Genomic DNA, 23,587 nt, shown 5'->3' with positions numbered 1-23,587 from the left:
TCCAGTGCCACCCCTTCTGTGCCCAGCTTCAGAACCTAAACTGGACAGAAGTTTGGGTACACTGAGAGTAAAATGCCAGTCAAGACATGAACAGCACCCCAGTTTTCTGGTGTGAACTGCTAACAGTATTACCAGAAGCCAGTGGAAGAAATGGAGTCAGGAGCCTATAATGTGTGACAGAAAACCATACCCATGACTGTCTTTTATTCAGGTTTTATGTCTGCCTGTAAACAGTGGATTGCAGGCTTCTTTGTACAGAAAATTACCTCCTTTGCATGAAAAACTTAGGAAAAGATAACACTCTCTTTTCTGCCCTTTATCTGTCCTTATATCTATCTCTCACTTGCTGGAGGAGGTGGACCAAAGTGGGAGCATTTTCTCCTCCTGACAAAGAGGCTAAAACTGGGCTTAATCGGGGAAAGGGAGCACTGTAAATTACATTCTTTGATGAAGGTATTGCACAAAATAATATTCATCCTGATTCTTCATCTAAAACTGTCAAAGCTTCTTGGTTTTGGTGTTTTGAATCACTAAAATGATTTTTATTCTTCTAATCTAGAAATTGTAACACTGCAATTTAAAAGAGGACTGCAACATATATAAAAAGATGTACCTTTGTTTAGAAGAATGCTTGTATCTCTACTGTGTATCAAGAGATAAATGCTGAACACTTTTATAAATGTCAAAATACATTCATTTGAGTCATTGTCAAATTCTAGTTTCAGTCATAAAAGAATTTCTGAAGGAATTATTTGGATTATTTCTTCATCACAGAAAAATGTTTCTTTTTTAAAGAGGTTTTATCAAATAGTAGTCTTTTAAATTTTTTTTTTAAAAGGCTTTTGTGCAGATGCTGAGTGTAGCAAATTACAGTGGATGAGTGACTGATTCCTGAATCAGGAGCTGTCAGCATGAGCTGATTTAGCTCTGTGCTGTGCAGGGGAAGAAGCCTCTGGAGCAAACTGTCTATGTCCATGCTGCACTGAATTCCATCCTGGCTCTCCCTGGTGATGCCAAGGTAGCAATAAATATTGTTTTATGAGTTTCAGTTCAGTTTCTGTAACACTGCAAGATACATGTTGGGGTTTTCATAGTGTTCTTACAGCGCAGTGCCAAGAGCCATCAGTGCCAGCGCTCTGGTTCTGCAGAAGTGGAGAACTGTGCAGGGCAGAAGGAGTCAAACCTCCCTCATTCCTGTCCATATCATCCTTTGGGAGTGATCTGTAAGTAAACTAAAGCCTCCATTTGCCTAGGAATTGTGGAGACGTTACAGAATCACCGAATAGCTGGGGTTTGAAGGGACTTCTGGAGGTGATCCAGTTCAAGCCCCCTGCCAAGGCAGGGTCACATGGAGTAGGTGTCATGGGAATGTGTCCAGTAGGGTTTGGATTATCTCCTTAGAGGGACACTCCAGGACCTCCCTGGGAAGCTGTTGTGGGGCTCTTCCACCCTCAACATAAAGAAGTTTCTCCTCGCTTTGAGGTGGAACTTCTTGGTTCAAGTTTATGGACATTGCTCCTTGTCTGTCTCTGGGTACCATTGCACAGAGTCTGGGATCATCCTCTTGGAACCCAAATGACAGGTTGTTAAAACAGCCTGCAGTAGGGAAAGGGACAATGAACTGCTGACTCTGGACAGGAGCCCAGGTGTGTCCAGGGGGGCGTGAAGCCAATGGCCCCTGGGCTGTGCCAGCCATGGGGTGGCCACAGGCCCAGGGCAGGGCCCATCCCCTGGGCTGGCCCTGCTGAGGGACCTCCAGGGCTGTGTCCAGTTCTGGGCCCTGAGAGCCCAGAGAGCCCTGGAGGGGCTGGAGCGTGTCCAGGGCAGGGAACGGAGCTGGGGAAGGGGCTGGAGCCCCAGGAGCAGCTGAGGGAGCTGGGAAAGGGGCTCAGCCTGGAGCAAAGGAGGCTCAGGGGAACCTTCTGGCTCTGCACAACTCCCTGACAGGAGGGGACAGCCAGGGGGGGTCGGGCTCTGCTGCCAGGGAACAGGGACAGGACAAGGGGAAACGGCCTCAAGCTGTGCCAGGGGAGGCTCAGCTTGGACATTAGGAAATATTTCCTCACCGAATGAGTAGCCAAGTTAAAGTCCCCATTCCTGAAAGTATTCAAAATAGGTGTGGATGTGGCATTTGGGGGTATTTTTAATGTTGAATGTGATGCTGATACTCAGTTGATGCTTGGAGTGTAGGATTTTAGAGGTGTTTTCCAGCCTTAACAATTCTGGGATTCCACAAATCAGTTGAATGGTGGAGGGCTGTGGTGTGTTCACACCTTGAGTGGTAGGGACGTATCCACTACCACTGAGAAAACAAAAGCTTTCCAGAAAGAGTGCCTCCTAACAGAAGCTGTGAGACAATGTACTGATGGCAGTGGACAAGTTGCTTTAATGTCATTGTTCCTTCCTGAACTTCCTGGAACTTCGTGGGAGATTTGTATTTGGAGAGTGCTGTCACGTTTGAGGGTGGCTCAGCCCCTGCCAGGGTGAAGCTCCATGGCTCCAGTAATTCTCTGTGGCTCCTCACAGCTCTCACATAAAGACAAGCAGGCACACTGATTCTGAAACAAAAGCACTGGTGTCTGCACATCACTTTTTGCATGTGCCAGTGCTGAAAACAACTCCGGAGGCATTTTTCAACAGTTTGGCCCATAAACCTTTCAGTTTGTGCAAGCCACAGGGGATGGTGAGAGAGCCTAGATTAATTTTGAAAACTCGGCATATGAGATTCAGCTTGCATAAATTTAAAGGTAATGTGTGCTTGCAACAACAATTTAAACCTCTCATGCTGCTGAGCTTTAACTTTCTCCTTCCTCTGAGAAAAAGCAATTCTCATTGTCACTGGTAAGCCAGCAACGTGAAAATCTCTCCAGAACACATCAACAGTAAGAAAAACCAAAAATTACATATTCAGTTCATTAGGGAATGGAAAGCAATGCAGAGAAAGTTAAGATTTTATTGTCAGTGACAGTCATGAGCCTTTGTTTGGAACATGAATTCCACACTAAAAAAAAATACAGAAATAATTCTGCAAAGATGCAGAGGACAGCAAGGCTAATGCTATGTTTTATGGAGTACTCCTTGGCAAGTTCTATCTTAAATGGGAAGAAACAAAGAAAAAAATCAGCTTGGATTACAGGAGTCTGTCATAATTCAGTGTAATTGACAGCACGCAAAGAAAGTGAAATTGAAGGAGTATTTCATTAGAGCACACGCAGCCAACTTGTGAAGCTGGAAGCCAGACAGGGTGCAAGCTGAACATTGCAGCTGAGTGTTGTTGCTGGTTTTTGGCTATGGCTGATGGGTTTTTGTGCCCAGCAATAATAGGCACAGTCATGTCTGTGTAGAGGGAATGAAATTGAACATAGCTGAATGCAGAATGGAGTAGAATGAATTGACTGTAAGATGTTTTCCACAAGTATCAACAAATATATTTCCTCTACAGAAAGCTGGAAAAAAAACCCCACGAGTTGTTGTTACCACTGAATTATTCCAACAGCCCCCCACTTTTATCCTGTTGTCACTTTCCCATGTCTCTATCCCCTCCAAAAAGGAGCTTGTTTCTCAGAGAAGCTCCACGAGTCATGCGGTTCTAAGTGTTTTGTCCTGTCAAAAATGCAGTTATTCCTTGAGCTGTGAGGAAACAATGACTGGAGCAGTGTCATATTCATGGCCACTTTATTTTTATATATAATATTATATGTTTATATAATATTTTATAGGTATATTTATATATATGTTTATTTATATGTATATTTATTTATATGTATATTTTATATATACATATTTTTATATGTAATATTATATGTTTATATGTAATTTATATGTAATGTTTAACATTACAAATATCTAAAGGCAAAAGGCAAAAATCATCTTTCTGGATGTGTTTATGGAGGATGGATTTATGTGCTAGTTGGACTTTACTGTTACTGTTTTCCTAATTGGAGCTGATTGTCTTTGCACCTTCTTGAGGAATGTTTATTTCAGTTCATATGGGGAGATGATTTTTCCTTACTTCAGCTTGCTTCCTATTTCCATAGCAGCTGGGAGTAAAGAGCAGTGAATTCATTAGCAAACTTCACACTGACTTTGTATCACACATCAGCAGTAAACCTAAACACAGAGGTGAACCCACTCTCTCTCTTCAAAATCCCTGGTGCTAACAGAGTGAAATACTCCACTGAACAAGGGTTGGTGAGCCACCACTGACACTGACTGTGTGATCAAAGGGAAAGAGGAGTGTTTGTACTAGGGAAAACTGGACACCGTGCAGCTTAATTGAGCCAGGATTAGAGTTCTTGTTTTGCAGTAATGCATTGTCATGCAAATACTGAAAGTCACCTCCTCATGTTGTGATTGCTTCTAAATTTCTCCAGCTAAAGCCATGGCTGAAGGAAACATTTCCACAAAAACTTGCTGTTTGACCACAAACAGGTCTCTGCATGCTGCCCTGAGCAACATTAAGAGAAATCAAACACACCAAAATGTGTAAATAAATAATACTGATGTATTTTCATGATAGCATCGATGTATCATTAAGTGCAAGAAGCAGGGAATCATAGAGTCCCTGAGGTCGGGAAAGACAAATCCAGCTCCCCCTGCACTGCCAGGGCCCCCCACTAAACCAGATACCCAAGTTTTACCTGTACAAGTCTTTAAAATCCCCCAGGGATAGTGACTCCTTCACTGCAGTCTGCTGCACAAACCTCTGGAGAAGGAGTTTTTCCTAATAGCCAAAAATAATAATCATAGGATATAATAGAAGGATGTGGGGGGAAAAGCTGAAGAATTCTGTATACTCCAATACTCTAAATAACATTGTGGATTAATAACTATCCTAAATCATCCTTAACTTTGGGACTGCAAAGCTAAATGTACAGAGAATAAACATTTTAATGAGCAATGTGAAACAGAGTTCAACTGATCTTGTGGCTGCACATGGAAACATGGAAAATACCATGAAACAAAATGAAATGGTTTAGTTTTCAGCACCGCCCATTTAAATATTTTCGTATTTCCTTGGGGTTTAAATTGTACGGAGCCATAATTACTGAGTAAATACATATTTAAAATTAATTCAGTTTGGGGCAAACCTTGGCTAACTTTTTAAGCTTGAGATAAATTGAGCATCTGAGTGCTTATTGCAGTGCGAAGAAATTCATAATTTCATTTGACTAAATGTCAATTCTTTTTATAGGATTGTAATGGTTTTGCATTGAACTCACAAAATTATAAAAGAGTGATTAAAAGATTTGCTGTCACCAGCTCAAAATTTAGAGAAATATTTTAAACTGAGGAATATATTTTCAGGTCAATGAACAGGGTAATAGTTGAACAGTTTTCCATTCAAGTACAATTGGAATTTATGAATTATTAATTCAATCAATCCATTTGTTGCGCATTAATTTGCAGAACTGTGTGGCAACACAAGTAATTCCTACTTCACATGATATGAGGGCCACTGAGAAGTGGGCACTTATCTGGGAAGATACAAAGGAATGAAGCCCATGGAACATCTCTAGTTCAACCCCAAAATTAGAGAAATGGAGGAACCTGGTGAGTACACGTCCGATCTAATAACAGTAAGTCTTTCTTTATTCCATTTTTCCCCTCCTGAAGAGAAATTCTGGCCTCAGGCCTCGTAGTTTGTGTGATTTCTCTGTATTCTCATGGCCCAGGTCATTGAGAGGAGTACGAGGCAGCACCAAAAATGGGGTGATGACAGCAACCACTACACATTCACATGCTCTGGTTGCCATTCAGAGAGTTGAAGCAGAGTTTTTTCATATAGAAATATGCAGTTAGCTATTTCCATTTTTTTATCTTTTATTTGGAATAGAGCCTCAATGTCTCAGTTGCTTTGGTAGAAAATGTTCTGGTGTCTTCTGTGTTACACCAGGGAGTAGGAAACCCTGCATGCACTCCTGTGGCCAAAAGGGGAGAGGGAATGGGCCCCAGGAATCCAGGTGCTGGAAGAGAGGGAGGGAGGAAGCTCCATGTGTTGGACCTGGCACATCAGCATCTTCTCCAGGCTGAGATCAGGGATTCTTCCTCCTGCACTGAGCTGTCAGCCTGTTTCTATGGTGATCTCCAAGACACTGATGGATTTGCTGTGGTTATATAACACATTCCAAAAAACCTCAACATCTCCACTGGGCTCTTTGAATGCTGTTAGTGGTTTGGGGCATATCCTGGACATCAGGATAGACAATGGGCTTCATCTGCTTACGTGTGAATGGGTGTTTGAATAGAAGCAGAGGAGGGCCACATGTCTGAGGTCAGCTTCCCCCTCATCTGGTCACTACTGCCTCTGGGCTGAACAGCTGTGACATGTCCTGCTGAAGGCTTTGCTGCAAATCTGCTGGAGACTTTTGGAAGAGCACCAATCATGCACATTTGCTCTCATGGATGAGAGCTTCCAAGTGCATAATCCCTGGGCACTCCATTTCACCTGGCTCTCTGTTTCTCTTTTTGCTTCCTGGATCCACAGAGTTGTGCCCTAATCAAACTGATTGCACCTAGTGTTGTCCCTATGCCTTTGTCAGAGTATTCTTCCCCTTCCCCTTCCCCTTCCCCTTCCCCTTCCCCTTCCCCTTCCCCTTCCCCTTCCCCTTCCCCTTCCCCTTCCCCTTCTCCTTCCCCTTCCCCTTCCCTTTCATTGTAGTTCACACTGTATTTGTAGCATGTTCTTTTTTTAAATCACACTCTCCTTTCTCTGCCTCCCTCCCTGCACACACACACACCATCTGCCATTCCTGGGTTTATTTGGTTTCATGGAAATGTCATCTCTCTTTTAGAGCAGATGGATTCAGGTGGTTCTTGCTGGAGTTAAATGCCAGAGAGGGACTCATGCTGTGCAGCCATGAGGTTGTGGTGGTGTCCTGCCATGTGGCAATCCATGCCACACACACCAGGACTACCAAAGGGGACACTTTGCAAAGTCCCCTTGTCTCCTGTTGGCAATGAGCAGTGACAGAGGAAAAGCTCAGAGAACCCAAATCAGTACCCATCAGTAGCTGGGTTTGTGATCTAAACTGCAGATTAAATGCTTGCATGTTTGGCTGTCTTGGAGGTCCTTTGCTTCCAAAATGCTTGCTTGCTCTGCATGTTGCCCTGAGAATTTATATCAGAAATATTTCTAGTATCTATTACATATATTCTAAAATATATATTATTAAAATATGAATTAATCTGTGTTGTCATGGCACATGCTTGCCACACTAAATTAGCAGTGTGGCACATTACTGGGTTCAGCTGTAGTTAGAAAATTCCACCATGGATCTGCTGCTATCAAACTGTTGATGTGTGCTCATAAATTTCCTAAATCACCTGAAATGAACATGAAGCAAGATCTGAGAGGAAATACAGAGGGACAGACAGGACATAGATGCACCTCCCAAGGTCTCCATGAATGTTCTGCTTGACTAGATTGTTTGGATGGCCAATAGCAGTATGTCCTGGGGTGACTTTATGATGCTTGTCATCTGTTCTGTTTATGCTGGATATTGAGTTTTACACCTTTAAGACTCGTTCCTAAAGAAAAAGAAGCATACAGTTTGTTTCCAGGAACTGCACTCACTCCTCCACATTCTGCTCCTGGACTCTGGTGTCTGCAGTATGGACAGACAGTGAGAGAAAGCTCTCCTTTGCTTTTCAGTTAGTTTTTAGCCAGATGAAGCAGAGAAGTTCCCTGGACTGTGGATTTTCTTTTTCTTGGAACTGTTCAAACATACAACCCAGACTGAAAACCCAGAAAAACACCAGGAGCTCACACCTGGGCCCAGCTTGCTGCATTCCAGCACAGGAGGGACTGATAAGAGACTGAGTGAGCCGAGCTACACACCACGACAAGGACTTTCTGAATTTGCCATCTCTTCAGAAATGTGAGAGATTTAATTATTTATTATTATTCATTTTTCATGCTTGTAAATACTTTGCTTGTTAAAGAAATAGCTTTTCCACTCTTCTCAAAGAAAATCTTTTCCTGATCCTGCAGGGGGAAGGGCTGCTTAAACCTGCTTTTTTAGAGAGACCCCATTCTGAAGTTTCCTCCCAAAATTTTCCCTAAACCAGGACACTGTACTAAATCCAGCTGTTCTTGGGTTCTTGCTTCCTTAGCAGATGCTGTATTCAGAATAGGAATTGTCTTTCTGCTACTTTTTCCTATGTATAATTTAAATGTGCTTTAGAGCTCTTCCACCAAAGCTCAAGGCCACTGTTTCCAGTAGCACTGTGTGGCTGCCATGACGTGCCATCAAAATATAATGCTTTTTAACTACCCAGATTTGTGCATTTAAAAGAAGAATATTTTCCCTACTGCCCCATCCAACCTGGCCTTGGACACTTCCAGGGATCCAGGGGAGCCACAGCTTCCCTGGGAACCCTGTGCCACCTGCTCCCCAGAAGAATTTCTGCTTAATATCCAATCCAAACTTTCCTTCTTTCAGTTTAAAGCCAAAATATATTGTACCTCTGATGCAAAAAGGGCAATATATACAGGTCCAAAAAAATCCTTTCACATTCCACATCACCTGCATTGAACACACTGCCTTAAATTAACCTCCAATCAGGGGAAGGAGGCTTTTCTAAAGGACTGTTCATCTCACATTAAAATAGTTCTTTCTGTGTCAGGTGAGCTGAGTTGCCTTTCCCATTCAGCAGCAAGCAACTCTGAGTGATTTTGGCTCAATGCTTAATCTGTGGATGGCTGAAGTAAGACTCTGCTCATGGAAAGGAGTAAAATTCGTATGGATGTGAACCCTCAGGTGCCTCTTTTTGTGGAAGGACTGACCCACAGCAGTGACTGGGGAACTGTTAAAAACAGGAAATTCCCACTGGGGTGTGGAAGGAGTGTGGGAAGATGTAATGCAGGGGAGTCATTGCAGCTCCAGGCTTCCAGCAGCTCCTATGGGGTGAGGAAATCCAGTGCCAGACAGAGGGAATGCAGAGGTGTGAGAGGTTTCCCACCCCTCATATGCCAGGCAGGGATGGCAGCACCAAATGTGTTTTTCCCCAGCCTCACCTGATGGACTTGCTGCTGCCTTTTTCCCCATACCCCACACCCTCTGCTTTTTGTGCACAGAAAAAAAACCAGTAATCTAAATTTTCTTGGTTTTCCCTGAGTTTGTCTTACCAAAATGAGTACAGTTAGCAAAGGAAGATTATAATTCTCCATGGAAACCAGTGGAAAAGGAAGCAGATTTCAAAATAACTTCCCCACATACACTTGAGACATCTTAGTGCCTGTTGTGTTCATTTTAGAGACAGGGACCCAGACACAGCATGACAAATGACACACTTGGTGTCATCAGGCATTGAGAGCAGGAAGCTGAGGGCTGAATCTCTGCCTGTTGTCTTAGTCACAGCTCCTTCTTAGTGTTTTTGTAGGTTTTGATTGAATTTTTGAAACATTTGGCTTTTTTATCCTTGCAGTATATGCTCCAGCCTGTTTTGAGGCTTTTCAATGTGGGTGATAAGCATTCACCCACAAAAATAAAATTACTCATTATTTCACAAGTAACTAATTCATGTATTGAAATGGGGGGGATGGAGTAGGATTTAGAGAAATCAGGAATTGTCTTGTTTTATTATAAAGCAGAAAATGAGCTTTGTCAAGTGGAGGCCCTGTCTAGAGTGGAAAATATGTCTGTGGGTGTCCCCAAACCAGATGTGATTGTCCATGATGGTAACACCTCAAGTTATGAATGTCCCACCTGATCAAAGAGCACAGGTTGCAGCTGGACAGGTTCCTCCACGTGAGTACTGCCGTGTTGGTGTCAAAAGGGCTGTGCTCATGTTCAGGCAACGAAGAAATCAGCGGGATCATGGAATGGTTTAGGTTGGAAAGGATTGTCTGGTTCCAAGCCCCTGCCATGGGCAGGCAAAATTTCCACTAGACCAGGTTGATCAATACCCCGTGTCCAACCTGGCCGTGAATGCTCCTAGGGAAGTCATCCCTCTTAACTCCTGTACTGTGTTGGAAAATGAATGCACCCCATGCAGACCAGGCCTTACTTTTACTTGAGACTGTTTTGGAACAGCTTTCCCCAAATCCTGCTCACTGTAGTGCTGCAGTCACTCATCTGTATGTTTTCAGCTTTTCTACTAATGATGACCAGAAAATAAATAGCCATTTCTTCCTACAAACTGAGGCTGAACTTTACATTGTCCTAAGTAATTATTACCAGAATGATTTTTTTTTTCACGTGCCATACTTTGTATCATACCAGTGATACACAGGGAAAGAAAATGGGATTTAATTCATGTTGAATCTTTGTTGCTACACTGGAGGATAAAAGCAATGATGCCGTACAACCAACACTGTAAACAATGTTCAAAGCTTGTTAATTGCTGGAAAGAAGCTCAAGAGTTTAATCATTCACAGAAGCTGTTGTTTTTATAGCAGATAAAATATTTCCTGCTACGGAACTCACTGAAAATGCTCATTCTCACAACAGGCTCATTCAGACCCCTGTCTATCTTTTAATGTTGTTATGGTAGTGCTGAAGTGGCACTGCTGACACAACACTGTGTCACTAACCCAGTTCCTGACAATTGTTCCTGCCTTTTGTGGGACTTATCCTCTCATGGGGATAAGGTCTGAGTGTGCACAAAAACTGCTGGGGAAAGAAGCAGACTTTGACCATTTTTTTTTTTTTTTTCTCAAATAAGAGAAGAAATAGAAATTAATAAATAAATTCTTAGTTTCAGCAATTCAGATTACACAAACCCAAACTGAATTGTATTTAAACACTTGAAATAAACTTCCATGATGCTTTTGCTGGGGCCCTTGACTCTGAGGTCTAACACAAGAGTTGCAGTCACTGAAGAAGAACTCCATGATAATGTGTGTTCTGAAATCTCGACTGACCAGACCCTGAGGTGGCAGGTGTTTTCATTCTTATTGGTAAAAATCCCACTGATTATCTGCTAAAAAAATAAGTAGCTTTCATCTGGTAATTAGGAGTGGTCCAAGCTTATCCCATTGAAGCCTTTTGACACTGCTGGGCTTCTAAGTTCTGTTGAACCTGGAAGAGTCCCTCTGTTTGTGCTGCTCCCTCTGATTCTGGTTGCTCAGATTTTATTGGTGCTAGGGCCAGGTTACTGTTCAGGCCACTTGCTCTTTTTCCTCCAAATATATTGATTCCTTCATTTTGTTACTCCCTTAGGACTGATTACATTTTCTCTTGCTGTTGTCATAAAAGAGCTTTTCCTATGTCTGACTGAATACTGTTATTGATCCAACTCAAAAGAATATTTTTGATTGTCTCATCTAAATTTTTTGTTTAATCTTGTCTTTATTGAAGTCACTGAGTAACAGTTCTGGGGGCAATGCAGAGCTGCTTCCTGCTGATTTCTATTTCCCAGCCAAGCTCCTCTATCAGTGATGAGCACTGATGACAGCTTCTCCTACTCGACTCTCTCTTTGCAAAAAATTTATGTGAACCTGAATGTTCTTGAATCTTGACTTCTCTTTCAGTTTGCTTGGAACCAGGTGATATATTGTAAGATAATCAGGTAGGAAATGCCACATGCCATGATAACACCAGCCTTTTTAGCCGAGCTAAAATGACTGCTGAGGGGTAGTGAGACATAATTACAAATGTGAGGGAGATCCATGTTGTTTCACTGCCAATGTGGCTCCTGCTGATGCTGTCTGCAGTGTGGATACTATTCCCAGGAACTAACTACAGCTCAACTATGTACTCACTGAGAGTTGTGATGAGGAGGGATTTTTATTGTTCCATATAATCCACCATCAATGTAATTTGGCTTTTTTCTGCAAGTCATTAGCATAATAAATTGCCTAATAAGCATCTTTTATTGTGGACTAACTCATCCTTTGAGGGGAAAAAAAAAGGCAATCGCTGGTGTCAAATTCTAAATTAAAGTAAGCTTGGGAATGTATTTGGCAGGATAATACTGATGAAAGTGAAAATCTGAACTCCAGCTAAACCAAAAATCATTGCTTGAGCTGCAGCATTTACAATAAATAAGCACAGTGCTTACAAAGGGCCTGGTTTCACTACCCAAGCAATTAACAGGTTTGGTTTTCAGGTTAAATACCACAGCCCCTTTGCACTTCTTGGACTTTTTTTTCCATAAGCCTTTGTTTTGCCACTTACACAGACCTGATTTGAAAGCAGGTGAGGCTTTGCACTCAAACTCTGCTTGGCTGGGCACTCCTGTCACCTTTAGCAAGTATCCTCACACCTGTTAAAAGGAGTAGCAGTGTGAGGACTGACTGACACGGACTCTGCTATGCCAGCAAAGTAAAGCCAGTTTATTACAATTTACCAATATTTATGGGCCACTGTGTTCGTGCAAAATTTTCCACTCTGACCCCTTTGCTCTGGTCCCCTTCAGAAACACAATCTTCCTGACTGTCCTTCTTATGCTGGAAATTGTACCAGGGCCAAAAGGTCTGTGGTGCTACCCAGTTCAGCTTCTATAGCTTTCTGATCTCCAACACAGCAGTGGTGAGGCTGAACCAATATTTGATTGCCCTTACAATTGGCAGTGCATGCCTTTAATTGATAAGATGCCTTTCCTCATCTGTTTGTCTTCTACCTCAAAAGCTCAGCTGAGCAGCACAATCTAATGGAACACAAAATTACTCCAGTGCAGGGAAAGTTACCTCCTCAGCTGCTTTGCAGCATTTTCCCCTACATTTGCTTCCTACTTGAAAATGTAAGAATACATTAGAAGTGGTTGAGATGTCTCATGAAAGAAATCATTGTGTGTAGAGCCATTAGAACTTGAAACAGAGGTTTCTTCTAGAGTGCTCTGTGTCCTGCAGGCCCTCTCAAAAAAAGGGAATTAATGTGTCTGGAAAGGCTGTTATTGCTCATCAGCTGAATTCTTCTTCCTGGGAGATGGTTCAGGAATCCACAGCTATAAACACTCTCTTCCAGAACAGGAAAAAGAATAATATTGATCACAGGATGGTCTGTGTTGGAAGGGATCAGGAAGTGCATCCCATTCCACCCCTGCCATGGGCAGGGACACCTTCCACTATCCCAGGCTGCTCCAAGCACCATCCAGCCTGGCCTTGGGCACTGCCAGGGATGTGAAGTCCACCAGAGAAAGATGGGAATTGCTGTTCATCCACTTTTATTTTGAAAATAAACTGCCCCAAATCTTGCTTTTTTTTCCTTAACTCCCAAGCAATAACTGGTCAGAACCATTTCATTTACTGCATCACCCACCCCAAACTCCCAGGAACTCACGAGCTTCAGGTTCAGTCCACACGACCATTTCAGGCAGAAAATGGCACACCCCTCCTGCTGTGGCTCCTTTTGGAAAGATATCCTTAGACCAGTCCTATGCCCAGGAAAATAACCTGTGTTTCACCTGCTGGGCCTCATACTGGAGAAAGAATCTCTGCACACAGCACCTGCCTCAGGTACTTTGAACACTGTGTGAACCCTGCATCCATCCCTTTCCAAATGTCCACAAGCTCTAAAATAATCCACCTTTTATTTCTTTTATCCTCCTAGAGGAAGAAAAATGTTTTTGATTAATAACTTGCTTTTGAGTGAAACATCCTGGAAATATGTTCCCTGTATAGACAACAATCTCTTGTTTGAAATATAAAACAAAAGGCTTACTTTCATTGTGATCCTCCCTTCTAATTTCCCCACCGAAGCAGCAGAAAGGGTTTCCATGAGAATATCAAATTTTTTTTTCCCATGTTATATCCGACCTTTGGGGATTTGGATATGTAGACGGTGCTGTTTGCTTCAAATCCAACCTGATTGTTTAGTGGTTAAGTAAATGTAAACACTTTTTAGGAACTCTCAGCTGAGGGTTGGTCTGCAACATCACTCCTCACTTCAATGCACTTAATGGCTCCTCCAACTTTGCATTTTGGAGGAGAAAAGATCACTCTTCTCATTCATTTCCACTTAGTGAGTCACCCAACTGTTACACTGCTCTACACAGGATGAGGAGATAGGAAAGAAAAGCAAAAGCAAACTGCACCTGCAAGAGCTGTTTGCAAATGATGCTGCTCAGTAAAATGACCTTCACACCGAGAGAAGAAAAACAATGTATAAATGGTCATTAAAAAGCTTCATTAGCAGAACCCCCCCTTGCCTGCAATGCTTTTAGGGAGGTGTTCAGATGAATTCCTCTGAATCCCACTGCCCCACTGCCTTTTGCCCTCACCTATTTCCTGAGGGTAATTTTTCAAAGCATCTGCTCATCCAGCATGTCTGTATCTGGCTTCCCTATGTCATCTCAGATTATTATTCCAGCTAGGTGGGCTTTGATTTTTCTGTGTTTTTGTCAATGAAGCTGAAGGTTTTCAGGACAGGATTTTGTTTAACAAGACAGTTTAACACTGATGTCTTGTTATACCTGCTTTGGTGGCTTTTGATTGTTCCTATATATCTTACAGTCACTTAAGGATTGTTATGCAAATAATTTCTTCAGCTGCTTCTGCAAACTCTTTACAATTAGGAAATTTATTTTTTTTTTTGTATTTTGTTTTCTTACCAGAGTTTCAGTTTTTTCCCTGAGAGACTATTCTTCATCTCTTGTCTCATGCAAGATATGTCACTAAACGTATATAAATATATAAATCAGTATACACACTGTACTATAACTACACATCTGTTAGTCAGAAACCTGCCAGACTATGAGGACTGGAGATAACATAAGTACTTACTATAAGCCCTAGAGATAGTATAAGTGCTCTGGTCCCTGAGTTTAGTAGAAATGAAAGCAAATTCAACTGACTCCAAAAAGAAAATATGATTTTAAAAAGGAAGAAACTCCTGTAATACCCTAAATTATTTTCTTTATTCCCTTTCCATTCCCTGCAATGAAATTAATGTTGAGAGATTACCCTGTACATAAAAAAATAGTGTCAATTAAGTAGTGGTCATTCACCCATGAATTGTGTTTGGTTTTCTCTGTGTGAGAACATTTGTTATATCAGCTTTTTTCCAACTAGAGAAAGGCAGGTATTGCAGCATTGACATACATATATCTTATCAAAAATCTACTCCTTTTTATGCAGTATATGAGACCTTTTAATTAGGTATGCTGTCCTTACACTGAATAGCTCAAATTTCAGTGGAGAGTAGCGTGAATGTATGCTGGCACTGACTGTATTACCCAGTTATTCTCTCTCTCTGTTGTGCTAGAACCTGTCAGATCCCAAAAAGCAGTGAATTATTGACTATCAAAATTCTCTGTCCCAGGATGGGAAGCTTTGGTTCAGTAGCAGTGTCTGAAATATTCATGGAACCCCAGAAGGGTTTGGGTCGGAAAGGATTTAAAGCTCATCTCATTCCACCCCCTGCCATGGGCAGGGATATCTTCTGCTATCCCAGGCTGCTCCAAGCCCCAAAGTCCAGCCTGGCCTTGGGCACTTCCAGGGATCCAGGGGCAGCCACAGCTGCTCTGGGCACCCTGTGCCAGGGCCTGCCCACCCTCCCAGGGAACAATTCCTTCCCAATATCCCATCTGACCCTGCCCTCTGGCACTGGGAAACCATTCTCCCTGTCCTGGCACCCCATCCCTTGTACAGAGTCTCTCTCCATCTTTCTTGTAAGCTCCTTCAGGTATTGGAAAGCCACAATTAGGTCACCCTGAAACTTCTTTTCTCCAGGCTGAACAATCCCTTTATTTGTTTGAAACAGGGGCCTTTGTAGCAAGTCCATGATTTCAGCAGGTTCCCAGAGAACAGTGAAGGGATTCTGTAGTTTGTCCCAACAAAGGAATGGGATCTTCCACCTGTGTGGGATGATGAAGGTGGTTGTGGTACTACTGGCCTGTGCAACTTAGTTGATTTGATTATGTCATCATATTTGCTGAAATAATGCTAAAAATATGTTTTAAATAAGAGCTGAAGAAAACTAAGTTATTTATCCCTGTGGTGTGCAAAAAGATGGCAGTGAGATCAGGTTTTTTAAAAATTATTTATTAGGAAAGGTTTTCATTGACAGGACTTGGGGAAGAAAAGTCTCCATCCAGTATTTTGACTTAATTGAAAGGAAAGGTAATTCAGGGTCAGGTTTGCTAACAGCCAGTGTCACATTCCAGATTTTGGTACCTGCAGAACCTTGCCTGCTTTGTGGCTGATTTCCAGCATTGATTTCCTGATGTGGGACCTGCTGGGGGAGTTTCTCATTTAGGGACCACTGGATGCTTCCCTTGGAGTGGTTTTCCAGCCTTTGCCAGAGATGTGAGATGAGAAATCTGAGAGAGGGTAACTTGTCACTGTCCATGATTAACTGATGCTTGCCTTGAACCTGAGGCTTGACTGACAATGTCACCAAACCCTCACATTTCAAAATGTGCTACTTAAACATCACAATTTGAATATTATAATGTTTATGGAGCAGCAGGTGTTCCTCAAAATCAAGGCCCAGGCTCCCAATCAGGCACACTACACTAGTGGCTGCTTTTTATCCTTCTTTTGGTGTTTCAGTTTCCACATGTTAAGAATAAGGTGACAATGCTCTGTCACAACTTGTCTACCTGCTTGCAAAGCAAACTGGATGCTTCTCAGCTCACGGCAGGGTTCACACTCTTCTTTCTTTTGACTGAGCATTAACATTTCACAAAACTTGGGCAAGTCACAAGCAAAACAGCTGTTTTATCACAGCCCCTTGCCCTAAATACAAACACTTGTTCCTTCATCCTCCCAGATGAAGGCTTTGGTCTTGTTTACCTGTTACACTCTCAGCCCTTTACAGAGAGACACCTGTTGATGTCCTGGCTGGAGCTGGGGAGGTTGTTAAAGGGCTGAGTGCCACCCTGCTAAAACAGGCATCCTCCTGACACATCCTGTCACCTCACAGGCATATTGTGCTAACAGATGTCATTAATCTTTGAGAAGCCCTTGCATGGTGAGTGCTGGAAAAAATCCTTTAAAAAAATGAATAATTCTGTCTTGAAAGCAGCATGCAGTAAATAAGTCATAGAGCAGCATACTGGGGCTCTGAGAGAAGGAAAAAAGTATGGAGTGACTGCTTATTCAGGGAACATTGACTGTCTGGAGAGAGAGAAGAATCAGTTGAACCTGGCCTTGAACAGTTCAGGGATGAGACAGCCACAGCTGCTCTGGGCACCCTGTGCCAGGACCTCACCATACTCTTAGTAAAGAATTTCTTCTTCTCTTCTTAATGTAATATGAGCCACCCCTCTGTCATTTTAAAACTGTTCCCCCTTGTCAATAGTCACTATCTGTCCATGTAAATGGTCCCTCTCCCTCCTTTTCATAAGCCCCTCAATGTATGGGAAGTTTCTGTCCTGAAGACTCTTCTGGACGGCAGACTTGCAGATGGCAGTGGTAAAGTCTCATCATACAAACAAGCTGAATCCTGGGATTTCCTAACTTCCTCAGGGTTTGGATTCACTGTCTTAATAATACTCTTTTATTCCTCTTTGCTTGTGGACTGTGTGTATTTGGTCCCCTTTGTGTTCTTCTGTTTCCACAAGGTCATTTTGGTGTAACCACATGAGAGAACCTTTCTCTCTCCCATGAGCCCTGGCAGGGGCTTATATATTATTACAAACAGATGTACGTAATGAATTAAGTTACTTTAGTTTGGCTATCAAATGTTTTCTTTATTCTCAGCTCATCCCAGGCTAATGCCATGGCAAGGCCAAGGTGCAGATTCATGTGACAAAGCACCATTCCCATGCAAAGCTGTAACTGGGGCTGTCCTGTCAGTCCCACATACACATTTGGGGGGTGGTATTTCAAGCCTTTATAACAGTGGTAGTTTTGTATCTGGTGGCTCAGATCTCCGTAGTTCAGGGACAAATGCAGCCCTTGGAGCAGCCCAGGGTTTCAGAGCGCTGGCCATCTGTGGAAAAGCTGGGGCAGCTGTGGAACTCTGCTGCTGGCTGCCTCCTCTGGGAATCCTGCTCCTGCTGGAGGCAGCCTAAGAGGCTGGAGAGCAAAGCACTGTACTTGCAGTGCCCCTAAACCCTGGGAGAAGGTGAATATGTATCCTGCAGCTGTAGCCTTGCTCCATGCCAGAAACACTCTGGAGACAGGGCTGCTCCCCGAAGCTGCTGAGTGGAGAGGGAATATACTCTGTGCTCCCTCCCTGCATTGCAGATGTACTGTCACTGCTTCACCCCAAGTTCAGGGAGGGTTTCATCTTTTCCAGAGCCTCTCTATATCCTTGCCCTGGCTATGTGTCCTACATCTTGAATCCTATCATTAATTGTACTTTACTTCCCCCTGTAACAATAAATCCCCATCTTCCCTGTCAAAAGCCATTTGTACCTGCTTTGGAAGATTTCAGGCTGAAGAGTTTCTGCCCGCTGAGACTGGCCCTGGCTAATCACATTCCACGCAGAGGAATTTGGATTTGCATCAGAAAGCAGCACTCCTCTGTCTGTTTCAAACACTAAGCCCCAAAGAAGAGATTGAGATGTCTCTTCCAGAGAAGCAGATTCAGGAATATCTCCCTTATAAAGTTTTGCTTCATTGAGCAAGTGCGCAGGTAAAAGAGAGGTGAGTGAAATGTCAGGTGTGGTGCGGGTTTGTAAGTACTTACACTGTGTGTACTTAGTACTGTTACAGACCTGTACTGCACCTGATGGTTCACTGACATCATCTCCAGTGCTTCAGGCATGCTTTAATAATTTAGAAACCACGTGGGTTTACTATGTTAAGGTAAATTTTAAGATTGATTGTCATTCACAGTAAGCAGCAGCCTACAGTTTGCCTCACTAACTCTTTGGCTTACACATATACTGATGTCCACCAAACCGAGAAATCAATACGTACATTTATAAATACTCTCACTGTGTGAGAGTAGTTACAACATGGAGCTGTTCTGCTACTGGATTTTAGTAGCAAAATAGACTTTACCTAGTTTGAGATCCAGAAGAAAGTTGCTCTTTGCCTTCTGAGATGCAATCAATATGTTTCCCTTGGTTTAGCTACAGAAATCATCATGCATTTTTCCTCTTGAGTGACCAGACTAATTACAGCTGTATCTCCTTCTCTTGTACTGCTAATCTCTCTGGAATTGAAAAGAAGGCGGAATATCACTTGATTATTTTTGGCAATTGGTGTGGCAGGACTTGGCTGCAGAAAGAAACTCCTCCCTTTTGCTCACAGTAATATTTATCGACTTGAGAAGGAAAGCCAGAGCAGCAGAGTCACACCTCGAGAAGTGACAGTGTCATTTAGTTTATCTCTGAAATTACTTTAAAAATACTCACTTCTGTTCTGCAGTCATTTAGATTGGCAGTACTACAAGGGTGATGTAATTTTGAGTATCTGTGAGACACCTCTCTGGTGCCTGAGAATGCTGTACAAAAGCTGGGCCTCAAAGCTGTCTCTTCTATTAACTACTTCCTAAATTTGTAGTGTCCTGTAAGCAAGACTTGAAAAGAGAGATTAGGAGGAAGCACTTTGGGAGTGCAGAATGTAGGAGCAATTATGATTAAAGAACTCATTTAAAGTTGGCAGGAAAAAAGCAGATAGCTTTCCCAGTTAAAAAAAAAAAAAAAATCAAAAATAAAAGGGACAAAAGAGGATTAGGAAATAAAGCTGAAGTGGTATAATAAACAAATTTAAAAAGCATAAACTTTAATAAGGTTATTTTAAATGCTCTGTGTGAAAACACAAGAGTGGCCAGCAAAAGTGTGTGTGTGTGTGTGAGTGTGTGTGTGTGTTGGGGAGTAAGTGGAGAGAGAGAGAAGAGAGAAATTGAGAAATTGAGATCATCTTGTCTGTGTAGCTCTTATTGCCTTTCGTCTTTAACATCCAGCTTTTCCATAATGTATGAGTAGCTACTGGATAATTTTAAAATATACTGTATTATGTCCCTATTAGAAAAAAGATAAATTTGTAATATAAATACACTGAAATATATGTAAAACCCCAAAAACAAGAATAACAAAAACCATAGAAAAAGAGGGAGCTGCAACTTCTGTCTCATTGCAGTGACCACCACTGGGCAGCACAAATGCAGTGATTCTTAATTCTCCTGGTTGTGTTGTCATAGCTTGAAAATGAGACAGGTAAATGTTAATGAAGGACATGTTCTGTTCTAAAAAGTTATTATTTGCCTAAAGTAGTAATCTTATAACAAGAGAGAATTAATAGGAACATATCTTTGTCTGTCTCAGTAAGATTGGGATGGGGCTTCTGCCTGTAGCAGAGCACATAGACCTGATAGCTGTAAATGGGTAAGTATCATTTAATGATCCCTTTCTTCTCAGAGTAGGCCCAGAGGAAAGGGAGAGCATCTCAAAACCCTGGTGATTGCTCACTTCTTAAGGAAGGTCACTAAGCCCTGTGCTCACTTTAATTGAGCTTTAATGTTGTGGTGGCTGAAAAAAGCTCAGCTTGTGTGCCAGGGCACGGGGACAGATATAATCAGATGCACACTCTGCTCCACAGCTCAAGCTTTGGGGTTTTTTACTTGGAGTACTTTGTTCTCACAGTGGGTTGGGATAACACAGGCACAGGTGTCCTTTCTGCCACAAGTGCCACCTAACAGTTTCCTCTGCATACAGTTTCCTTCTGACTCTCTGTATCTTCTTCAACACACTGGGGAAAACTAGAGAATAGGTGCTGGTGGGTTTTTGTGTAGAAATGTAGTGGTTTGTGTGCTCTTTCATCTGTCCTTTAAACATTAATGGTTCCAGTGAGTTAAAGGAGAAGTGTGAAAATGTGTAGGGTTTCACAGGCTGCTGCATGTCCCTCTCTTGCCATAAGGTCAGAGTTTGTTGAAATAGCCCTCAGTTTTTTTTTACAGCTGGATGGCAGAAAGGAAAATGGTGCAAAACCCAGTTTTTCACCAAAGCCGTATTGCCTGTAAGAGGACAGGTGTCACCAAGATACTGCTTGTTCTTTTTCCTCAGTGTCTTCACTTCGTTGGTGATGGGCTACTTCAGAGCAGCAAATTCCTGAACCTTTATTATCAGTAGAATTACTTCTCCTTGGAGGAATTTAAGAAGAGATTGTGGCTGCCCCATACCTGGAAGTGCCCAAGGCCAGCTTTGGATCAAGGCCAGATTTTGGGTTTAGAGCAACTTAGGATAGGGGAAGATGTCCCTGCCCATGGCAGGGGGTGGGATTAGATGACCCTTAATGTCCCTTCCTACCCAAACCTGTCTGTGATTCAATGATTCTGTGAACTACAGTGATAACAGTAATATCCCACTTTTTCTTCTCCTCCTTTTACACCTTTTTGCCAAGATATTTCACATTAAAAATCATTTAGCCATGCAAGAGGCTCTTCTGCCTTTCCAGCTCGACACTAGCAATGCTTGGGCACCATTTAGTCTGTGTTCAGTGCTGTTGAAGCTATAGCTGGAATTAAGTCTTACGCAAGTTTCTTTAGTAACGCTTATTGAATGTTAGGGAAAGTGGCAGAGTGAAATTGAACAAGTTTAGAAGAGCTCCTTCAGCCCATATTATGTCTTTGTCCTTATGAAATAGCTATTAGAGCTGATGTGTTGACAGCTGTTGAGCTTAACTTGCTGGTAATTAGACATCTCTACTCTAGTGGTGCCCCAAAACACACAGGGAGCTTCATTCCTTTTAGCAAATTATAGGAAAGGCGGCTTTTGGTGATTGCCAATTACCCTGGGCTCTTTGAGGTGTAATTATGTGACATTTCTGACTCATTGTCACATCTCCTAGTACAGATCACAGACAGAAAAAGTGGAAGGAGAGAAAGTGCTTACTACAGACTGGTGGTAGTGAAGATCACCTACAATTTTCACCTCTCAGGCTGCTGTCTGAGGCTGTAATACAGCTTTTTTTCCCCCCTGAAGTCTGTGACTGCCTTTTCTTTCTGCAGTGCCTTGCTCATTGATTTGAATGGTGTCCTGAGTAACACCTCTGTGACCCAACTGACTTCAGTCCTCCCGCCAGAACCATCTGCATTCACTTCCTAGAAGGATCAGAATGTGCCTTTTATTGGTTTAATCACCAGGTAAAGGGGTTTTGTTAGATGGTGCAGCATCTTACGCAGCCAGCTACTCCCACTCGTAACTAACCTCCAGCCATTCTCATGCTCAGGGTTGCTCAGGAAAAAGCCAGCAGGATTTTCTGTCTCAGCTGTGCACCTTTCCAGTGTGAGGAGTGTCCTTTCTCATGCTTTACTCCCATGTTTTATACCTGTGAGGTATGATGTTTTATATCTGTTACGATTCAGGTTTCAGAATTTGGTGACTGTCAATTAACTGCAGAGACCAGATTACAGCCAAGATCACTCAGCTAAATAGTTCTCAAACCAGTGTCAAGAAAGTGGCAAACCCACTCCAGCCCTCCCTGAGTGAACTCTTTGGAATCAAATGTTGGTCCAGGGCCTGATAGACTGGTGCCCAAATAATAAAGCAGTGGAAGAGATGTTATACTTGGAGAGAAACAAAACTCAGGCTCCTGGAAACCAGTGGATTACCAGAACAGCTGAGAAGAGTTTCACTAATGCAGACCCTTGCAGCCTTAGCTATTAACTGAGGGATGGTGAAGGCATGAGGGATTTTTGGACCATGGCAGGAAATCTCCTTTTTTGTTTCACTGAGTTCATGTTGATACCAAATTATTTTCTTTCACTGTGACACGGAGAAGTCTAAAGGAAGATTTTTGGAATGCTCTTACATAGGCGAGCAGGCCGAAAATTTCCGTGGAAACAACCCCTAGAGAAAGTAATTTCTGTTCAGGCAGTGTCTATAAAGTCATTGCATAATTAGCTGGATTACTCTCCTAGGTTTGCTTTATTTCCTTACAAGAAGATTAATTGTCTAGTTATGCCACGAGGAGCCCCCTCATAACTCACATTAGCTGGGAAAGACTTTAATTTCCCTCCTGGCTCTGTTAATATTCTCTGTCCTGCTCCTTTCCTACATTACAGCCCAGTCATTAGCTCCCATAACTCTCCTCAGACTGGTGTCCTCACTCATTTGCTTTGCTCTTGGCTTGTTTTCCGTGGCAGCACCCTCTGCAAAGGCTGAGCAATCCTCCTCCAGCAGCCAGGCAGCCAGGAGAGCTGGTGGATTCCCATCTTTTCACGTCCCTTGGCTCATCTCTCAGAGGCAGGAACCAGAGCAGGGTTGTGTTGTGCAAATGCCTGAGCTGGGCTCCCCCCGACTCTACCCTGCTCATTAAATATCAGAGCAAACAGATGGTACTCATTTCACCAGGAGTGACAAAGGAGAGAGATGTAATAGTCCAATATTTTAAAATAATTTTTGCCTTCCATTCATTCTTATTTTTAGCTTTTTTTAGTATTAAGGTTTAATTACCTATTAGGTAGCTCCTCTCTTATGTTTCTTTTCCTGGCGCTTTCTAAATCCTTGACTGTTTAGAAATTAAATACTTGATGTCTTGGGGAGGTTAAGAATTTTGGAATGATGTCAAAAATCAATTATAATTTTTTATCCTTAACACGATTTCAACATTGAAGACCAACCACAGCCTTCAGCTGTCAAGTTTATCTACCCCTCTACATTCAAGGTAGCACCTGAGACACTTCTGCATTCAAACTGGAGGACCCAGCACTCAAAGCTTACTTCTTTGGATCCTTTTGAGTTTTAGAACCAGATAATCTTTAAAGTCCCTTCCAACCCAAACAATTCTATGATTTTATGAGTC

At 42.4% G+C, this 23,587-nt stretch overlaps 1 long non-coding RNA gene across 1 annotated transcript in view; it reads left to right on the top strand.

Moving 5' to 3' along the window:
* The first annotated feature begins 7,574 nt into the window (after positions 1–7,574).
* LOC147652027 (uncharacterized) overlaps positions 7,575–23,587 on the top strand; it is a 52,585-nt gene continuing 36,572 nt past the window's right edge. Inside the window, exon 1 of the long non-coding RNA XR_015289920.1 lies at positions 7,575–7,880. This is a non-coding gene — a long non-coding RNA (uncharacterized LOC147652027). The remainder of the gene's footprint in view (positions 7,881–23,587) is intronic.

The sequence above is a fragment of the Cyanistes caeruleus genome, chromosome 8, assembly GCF_971803275.1.
Source record: "Cyanistes caeruleus chromosome 8, bCyaCae1.hap1.1, whole genome shotgun sequence".
NCBI lineage: Eukaryota > Metazoa > Chordata > Aves > Passeriformes > Paridae > Cyanistes > Cyanistes caeruleus.
This window is presented reverse-complemented; position numbering and strand designations above follow the sequence as displayed.